General features: G+C 41.1%; 1 protein-coding gene across 6 annotated transcripts in view; it reads right to left on the reverse strand.

Moving 5' to 3' along the window:
* The window catches only part of pax7a (paired box 7a), a 317,190-nt gene that overhangs the window by 66,194 nt on the left and 243,496 nt on the right, over nucleotides 1–7,500 (reverse strand). The gene's annotated exons all lie outside the window — the stretch shown is intronic.

Here is a 7,500-nt window from a genome sequence, read left to right on the forward strand (position 1 = left end):
GAAAAGCTAAAAAAAATACCATTAAATATATTTGGGATCCAAAAGGTGCCCCACTCATAAAGTGATCCGTTTTTATTAGGTTTTTTATTTACTTTCAACACTTAAGTTAGGAGATCAACTTCAGATATATCTGTCGATTTTACGTTTGAACTATTATTTTGTTTGTTTTATGCTCTTTTGTCAAATAAAACAATGTTTTTATATGGCAACTACACAATATATGCAATATTTACCACATAAAACATTTTAAAGTGAAATATTTGAAGTAATTGGAGCCTTGAAAATAATTCATTATAACATGGATTTTTTGGCATTATTTTTTTTTTTGGAGCAATGGCAAAAAAATAAAAATAAAAGAAAGACAAAAGAAAAAAAACAGCCTGCATGGCAGCTTTTGTGTCAACATTGCAACTTTTTCTCGTTAGATTTCACCTCATTCATTTTTATTTTTGCAATAGCATTTCCATAATGAGTGGCGGGCCGGTAAACAATTAGCTGGGGGCCGCAAATGGCCCCCGGGCCGCACTTTGTACACCCCTGGTTTAAACGCTGAAATGGTTTGAATGTAGAAGAGTTTGAATTTCCAGGGAAACCGGAATTTGGTTTGGAACTTGGGAAAGTGTTAGTCTGAATGTCCAGGATGAGTGGAATGTGTTGATGTTGGAATGGTTTGAAGAGGTTGACAAATGCGGGAATTGTGCAACTTGGAAAAATGTCCCATACAACTCAATGGGAACTTCCTGGAAATTTGGGAATTTTGGGAAAAGCGGGATTTTTTTGAAAATGATTAGGAGCATGAATGTCCTAAATGAGCTGAATTGGTTGTTGTTGGAATTGTTTAAATCGGTCAAGAAATGTTGAATTAGTAACAGTTTTTAATTGGGAAATTCCTGGAATTTCGGGAAAACCGGGAATTTTTCTAATTCCTTAACCAACTTGGTTTTCGCCCTGAATATAAGGAGTGTTTTGACGGTGGAACAGTTGAAATGGGTTGAAAAATGTAATAGGAGTAGTCAAACTTAAGGGTGGAAATAGATTACCAATAAACGGGGATTCCTGGAAATGTGTAGAATGTGGAAAAATAGAAGTTTGAATGTCCAGGATGAGTTGAATGTGTTGAAGGTGGAATGGTTTCAATCGGTTGAAGAATGTGGGAATTGTGGAAGTTTGAAAAATTGCCAATTCATTTTGAATGGGGAAAATGCAAAAAAAAAAGGAATTATGGGAAACCCGGGAATTTTTTTTTAGAATTGTTGAAGGAGAGCACACAATTCCTAAACAGGCTGAATATTTTGAAGTTGGAACAGTTTGAATCAGATGAAAAATGTGGGAATTGTGCAACTTGGAAAAATGTCCCATTCATTTCAATGGGAACTTCCTGGAAATTTTGGAATTTTGGTAAAAGCGGGATTTTTTTGAAAATGATTAGGAGCATGAATGTCCTGAATGAGCTGAATTGGTTGGTGTTGGAATTGTTTAAATCGGTCAAGAAATGTTGAAGTACTAACAGTTTTTATCCAGACCATTTTTTATGGCAGATTAAAAGAGTGCAAGGGTGACTAAAAGCTGTTATTTCATGTGTAAAGGGCTCTAATAATGTTGAAAAATATATTTAGAAAGTAGTAAAATTTAATTTACACTTAATGATTCCTACTTCGTGGAAATTAATTTATCAATTAACAGCGATAAACGAGGGATTACTCTATTTATTATGGGAAACATTGCTTCGGTTTTCATACAGTCCGGTTTTTATCAGACCATTTGGATGAGATTACAAAGGACAACTGAGGTACACTACATTGCCAAAAGTATTTGGCCAGCCATCCTAATGATGAGAATCAGGTGTCCTAAGCACTTAGGCATGGAGACTGTTTCTACTAACATTTGTGAAAGAATGGGCCGCTCTCAGTGATTTCCAGCGTGGAACTGTCATAGGATGCCACCTGTGCAACAAATCCAGTCGTGAAATGTCCTCGCTCCTAAATATTCCAAAGTCAACTTTATTATAAGAAAAGTGAAGAGTTTGGGAACAACAGCAACTCAGCCACCAAGTGGTAGGCCTCGTAAACTGACAGTGCAAAGACTTTCTGCACAGTCAGTTGCTACAGAGCTCCAAACTTCATGTGACCTTCCAAATAGCCCACGTACAGTACGCAGAGAGCTTCATGGAATGGGTTTCCATGGCCGAGCAGCTGCATCTAAGCCATACATCACCAAGTCCAATGCAAAGCGTCGGATGCAGTGGTGTAAAGCACTTCTCTGGATTGATGAATCACGCTTTTCCATCTGGAAATCTGATGGACGAGTCTGGGTTTGGAGGTTGCCAGGAGAACGCTACATTTCGGACTGCATTGTGCAGAGTGTGACATTTGGTGGAGGAGGAATTATGGTGTGGGGTTTTTTTTCAGGAGTTGGGCTTGGCCCCTTAGTTCCAGTGAAAGAAACTTTGAATGCTCCAGGATACCAAAACATTTTGGACAATTCCATGCTCCCAACCTTGTGGGAGAACAGTTTGGAGCGGGCCTCTTCCTCTTCCAACATGACTGTGCACCAGTGCACAAAGCAAGGTCCATAAAGACATGGATGACAGAGTCTGGTGTGGATGAACTTGACTGGCCTGCACAGAGTCCTGACCTGAACCCGATAGAACACCTTTTGGATGAATTAGAACGGAGACTGAGAGCCAGGCCTTCTCGGCCAACATCAGTGTGTGACCTCACCAATGCGCTTTTGGAAGAATGGTGGACAATTCCTATAAACACACTCCGCAACCTTGTGGACAGCCTTCCCAGAAGAGTTGAAGCTGTAATAGCTGCAAAAGGTGGACCGACATCATATTGAACCCTATGGGTTAGGAATGGGATGACACTTCAAGTTCATATGTGAGTCAAGGCAGGTGGCCAAATACTTTTGGCAATATAGTGTACCTCTGCATATTGAATTGTTTTATAACCCTATTTTATTCACTATTTACCATTTTTTTGATGATCTACTGAAAACAAATCACACAACCAGGGTTCAATTTTGAAGTGACCAAATGTGGCTGGTCCACACAAAACAAAGGAGACAAAAGAGAAGCGCGTGTCACAGATGAAGGCTCTTTAACACCACAAAAGCGCACTCTTGCCACTGAGCAGCCTGAAGCCCGAGGATTTGAGGCTGTGCTCTGGAACCTGATCACAAAGTCACCTTGGACCACAATTCTCTGCTCTGCCCAATCCCGTTTAATTCTCTGCAGCACGCGCTGAGCATGCGGCCGTCCTCAGTGTCCTCACCGTATCTACCTACACGTGTCCCCTCCTTCTCAACCGCTAAGAGGTTTCCCCCGTATATCTCCAGGGTCTGGACCTCATCTTGGAAGAGGAGGAGAGCTTCCAGCTTAGCTCTGCTGGAGGAGCCACATAAATGGAGGATGGAGGGGAAGCAAAAGGTGAAGGTTGTTGTGGATCTTTTCGAAATCTCGCTGCATTCGGTACATTGACACACTCGCAGATCTACAGTCTGCATGCAAGGCCGGCCCCTGGCATACCCATCCTGTGCGTTTGTTCAGGGGCCACAACCACTTAGTCAATTTAAATGTACTTTCATTACAAAACCCAAAACCAGTGAAGTTGGCAGGTTGTGTAATTCGTAAAAAAAAAACCCAGAATACAATGATTTGCAAATCCTTTTCAACTTATATTCAATTGAATAGACTGCAAAGACAAAATATTTAATGTTCGAACTGAGAAACTAGATTTTTTTCTGCAAATAATCATTAACTTAGAATTTAATGGCAGCAACACATTGCAAAAAAGTTGGCACAGGGGCATTTTTACCACTGTGTAACATGGCCTTTCCTTTTAACAACACTCAGTAAACGTTTGGGAACTGAGGAGACCAACTTTTGAAGTTTTTTTCAGGTGGATTTTTGCTTAAAATACAGCTTAAGTTGTTCAACAGTCCGGGGGTCTCCGTTGTGGTATTTTAGGCTTCATAATGTGCCACACATTTTCAATGGGAGACAGGTCTGGACTACAGGCAGGCCAGTCTAGTACCTGCACTCTTTTACTACGAAGCCATGCTGTTGTAACACATGGCTTGGCATTGTCTTGCTGAAATAAGCAGGGGCGTCCATAATAACATTGCTTGGATGGCAACATTTGTTGCTCCAAAACCTGTATGTACCTTTTAGCATTAATGGTGCCTTCACAAATGTGTAAGTTACCCATGTCTTGGGCACTAATACACCCCCATACCATCACAGATACTAGATTTTGAACTTTGCGCCTAGAACGGATGGTTATTTTCCTCTTTCGTCCGGGGGACACGACGTCCACAGTTTCCAAAAACAATTAGAAATGTGGACTCGTCAGACTACAGAACACTTTTCCACTTTGCATGAGTCCATCTTAGATGAGCTCGGGCCCAGCGAAGCCTGCAGCGTTTCCGGGTGTTGTTGATAAATGGCTTTCGCTTTGCATAGTAGAGTTTTAACTTGCACTTACAGATGTAGCGACAAATTGTAGTTACTGACAGTGGTTTTGGGGTGAATTTAATTTAATTTATTTTTTTTGTCATAAAAAAATACAATCTTGTGTGCTTACGGACTGTATCCCTGCAGACTGTATTGATATATATTGATATATAATGTAGGAACCACAATATTAATAACAGAAAGAAACAACCCTTTTGTGTGAATGAGTGTGAATGGGGGAGGGAGGTTTTTTGGGTTGCTGCACTAATTGTAAGTGCATCTTGTGTTTTTTATGTGGATTTAATAAAAAAAATAAAAAAAATACAATTATATATATATATATATATATATATATATATATATATATATATATATATATATTATTTTTTTTTTACATTTTTCTTGTGCGGCCCGGTACCAACCGATCCACAGCCCGGTGGCTGGGGACCACTGCAGTACAGTACATATTCCGTACAATTGACCACTAAATGGTAACACCCGAATATGTTTTTCAACTTGTTTAATCCGGGCCGGATTAAAAATCGTATTTTGTCCAGGTCTGCCTTATAAAAAAAATAAACTTTTGAACAAAAAAAGAAAATTCTGGAGTTTGAAGTTAGTTAAATTATTGATTTTTGGGGGGCATTTTTTTGTGTTTTTGTGTAATACTAGCATATCAGAGGCTAGGCACTGGGGGTATGTTCGTACATTGGAAAACCTCACTCCCTGACACCTTTCAAGTTCACGCTGGACATCCACCTTGTGACAGTTGGGTCCCATGACAGCGATGGTAGTCATGGTCCCAGCAGGAGGCATTGTGCAGGTAACAAGGATGGGAAGGCTATGCAATACGTAAACTAAACAGGCTATAAAGTAAACTCACTGAATGCTGGACGACAGGATAGGTTTACACATGCAGCAGAGAGCGTCCACAAAACAAAATCGCAATAAGGGCTCAACTTAAGTAGCTAAGATTGTTAATTGGAAACAAGTGTGTGGAGTGAGTGCTCTGAGGCAGAGGTGAGGTTTCTGCAAGTTAACACGCACAACACAGGAAGTACAACCACAATAAAAGCGCTGGACAGGAACTCAAACACCAAACATAGGACAACACAAGACATGACAGGTCAAGTCTCATTCGAACTCAGGTTGGAAATGTTCGGACCGGGTGGCTCACAGGACAACAGAAAAGAGGGGAGAAGTGTGATGGCAACCATAGAACCAGAAATGTATCTTAACGCAACCTTTAGACTTTCGTCTGTCCTGGCTGCTCAGTACGATATGCAAAAAGCCACGTTAAATTGAAATCAAAGTAAAAGAGAACGGGCACTGTTTTTGTTGAAAACAAGTGATTAAAAAAGTGTGACGATAACCACAGAACAAAAACTGTAACTCATTGTGACAAAACACATTGGTACTCCGTTCTCCCTTTTCTGTCTACACACTGTGTCTGCGCTTAAGTACTCCGTGATTGTGCGCTGCCGAACATGCTCCTCTGCTCGTAAACCAGCAATGACACGACGTGGCGACGACAGGGGGTGCAGGGGGATGGTGGACCGGTACTTTTTAGAGGCGGTATAGTACCGAATATGATTCATTAGTATCGCGGTACTATCCTAATACCGGTATACCGTACTATTGTCTACCGTACTATTATTGTATTGTGTCCTGGGCAAGACGTTAAAGTGCATCCGGCAGTGGAGGCTCCTCTATGGGGTCTTGGTGCACAAGGAGGTTAACCCCTTTACTACTGTTACCCCAGGTGGCCCTTGGCAAAGGCCTAGTACCTGACTGCCCCGTAGCAGGGATACGGTTGAAGACCTCAACGGCGGAGCAGGCGGAAGACGGTAGATTTAAGAACTACCACAACGGCTGCAGCAGAAAAGGGTCCCCAGTCGTCTTGGACTCCATGCCACTGGACCCTGACCCGATTTATGTCAAGGATCGTGTGGTGACTGACAGTCTCCACACGTTAAACAAAGTCACGCACAGGCATCCTCCATAAAGGGATACACCCCTACCAATGTTCCCTGTAATTTTTCATGTGTGTGAGCAAACGCAAAACCTCCCTGAGCATTCAGTGGAGCCCACGTGAGCAACATCAGACGTGCACACTGTGGCTACACCAGCAGCACACCTGTCCCAAACCTGACTAAATAACAACTTCAATCTCCATCCATCCATCCATTTTCTACCGCTTGTCCCTTTCGGGGTCGCTGGAGCCTATCTCAGCTGCATTCGGGCGGAAGGACAAGTCGCCACCTCATCGCAGGGCCAACACAGATAGACAGACAACATTCTCTTATTATTATAATCAAATGACAGCAGTCATTTCCATTTCTGATATAAGTGTTTAGGCCCACTTACAATGACAATAACAAAAAATATAGTTTTTCATGATCTGTGTACTTGTATTGTTTGTCTGGGTGGAGGTCCTGCTTTGGAAATAATTTGTACCCCTTTCAGACATTGCATTTAGTTCCCATTAAAACATTCACATGTTGCACAATGAGATGTAAGCAGGGGATCATTCCTGCAACTTCCTGTTTGTAAAAAATATATTTTTATTAGTATTTATTTCATATACTAACAGCATTTCATGATTAATATTTATAAATTAAGATTCCTAATAAATGACACTAGAATAAGCACACATTTGATTGGTAAATCATAGTGTAACGACCTGGAATGACACTTTGTGTGTGGTGTTGGAGTTGTCCGACTTTTTGTGTGGCTGTAAACGCATCACTGGCTAAGTGCCACATGTGCATGTGTTGGCGCAAGTGAGAAAGAGCGAGCGGCTGCTGTTGATATAACAAAGTTGCTTTTGGTCTGGTTTGTACTGCAGAAAATGACCACTTTTGCTAGATATCTTTTTTTTTTTACTAATGTTTTGGTGTTGTGTTCATGGCCGACAATAAAGAGTTTTGCTCAGTTAAAGTGATCGATGGAATTCATGTCCTCAAAGCGTCTCGACAGACGTTACAATATTTGAACAATGATGACGAAAACTGTTTTCTGTGTCGTGTCCGTGTGTCGAAAAT

This window comes from Entelurus aequoreus, linkage group LG26 (genome assembly GCF_033978785.1).
Source record: "Entelurus aequoreus isolate RoL-2023_Sb linkage group LG26, RoL_Eaeq_v1.1, whole genome shotgun sequence".
Taxonomy (NCBI): domain Eukaryota; kingdom Metazoa; phylum Chordata; class Actinopteri; order Syngnathiformes; family Syngnathidae; genus Entelurus; species Entelurus aequoreus.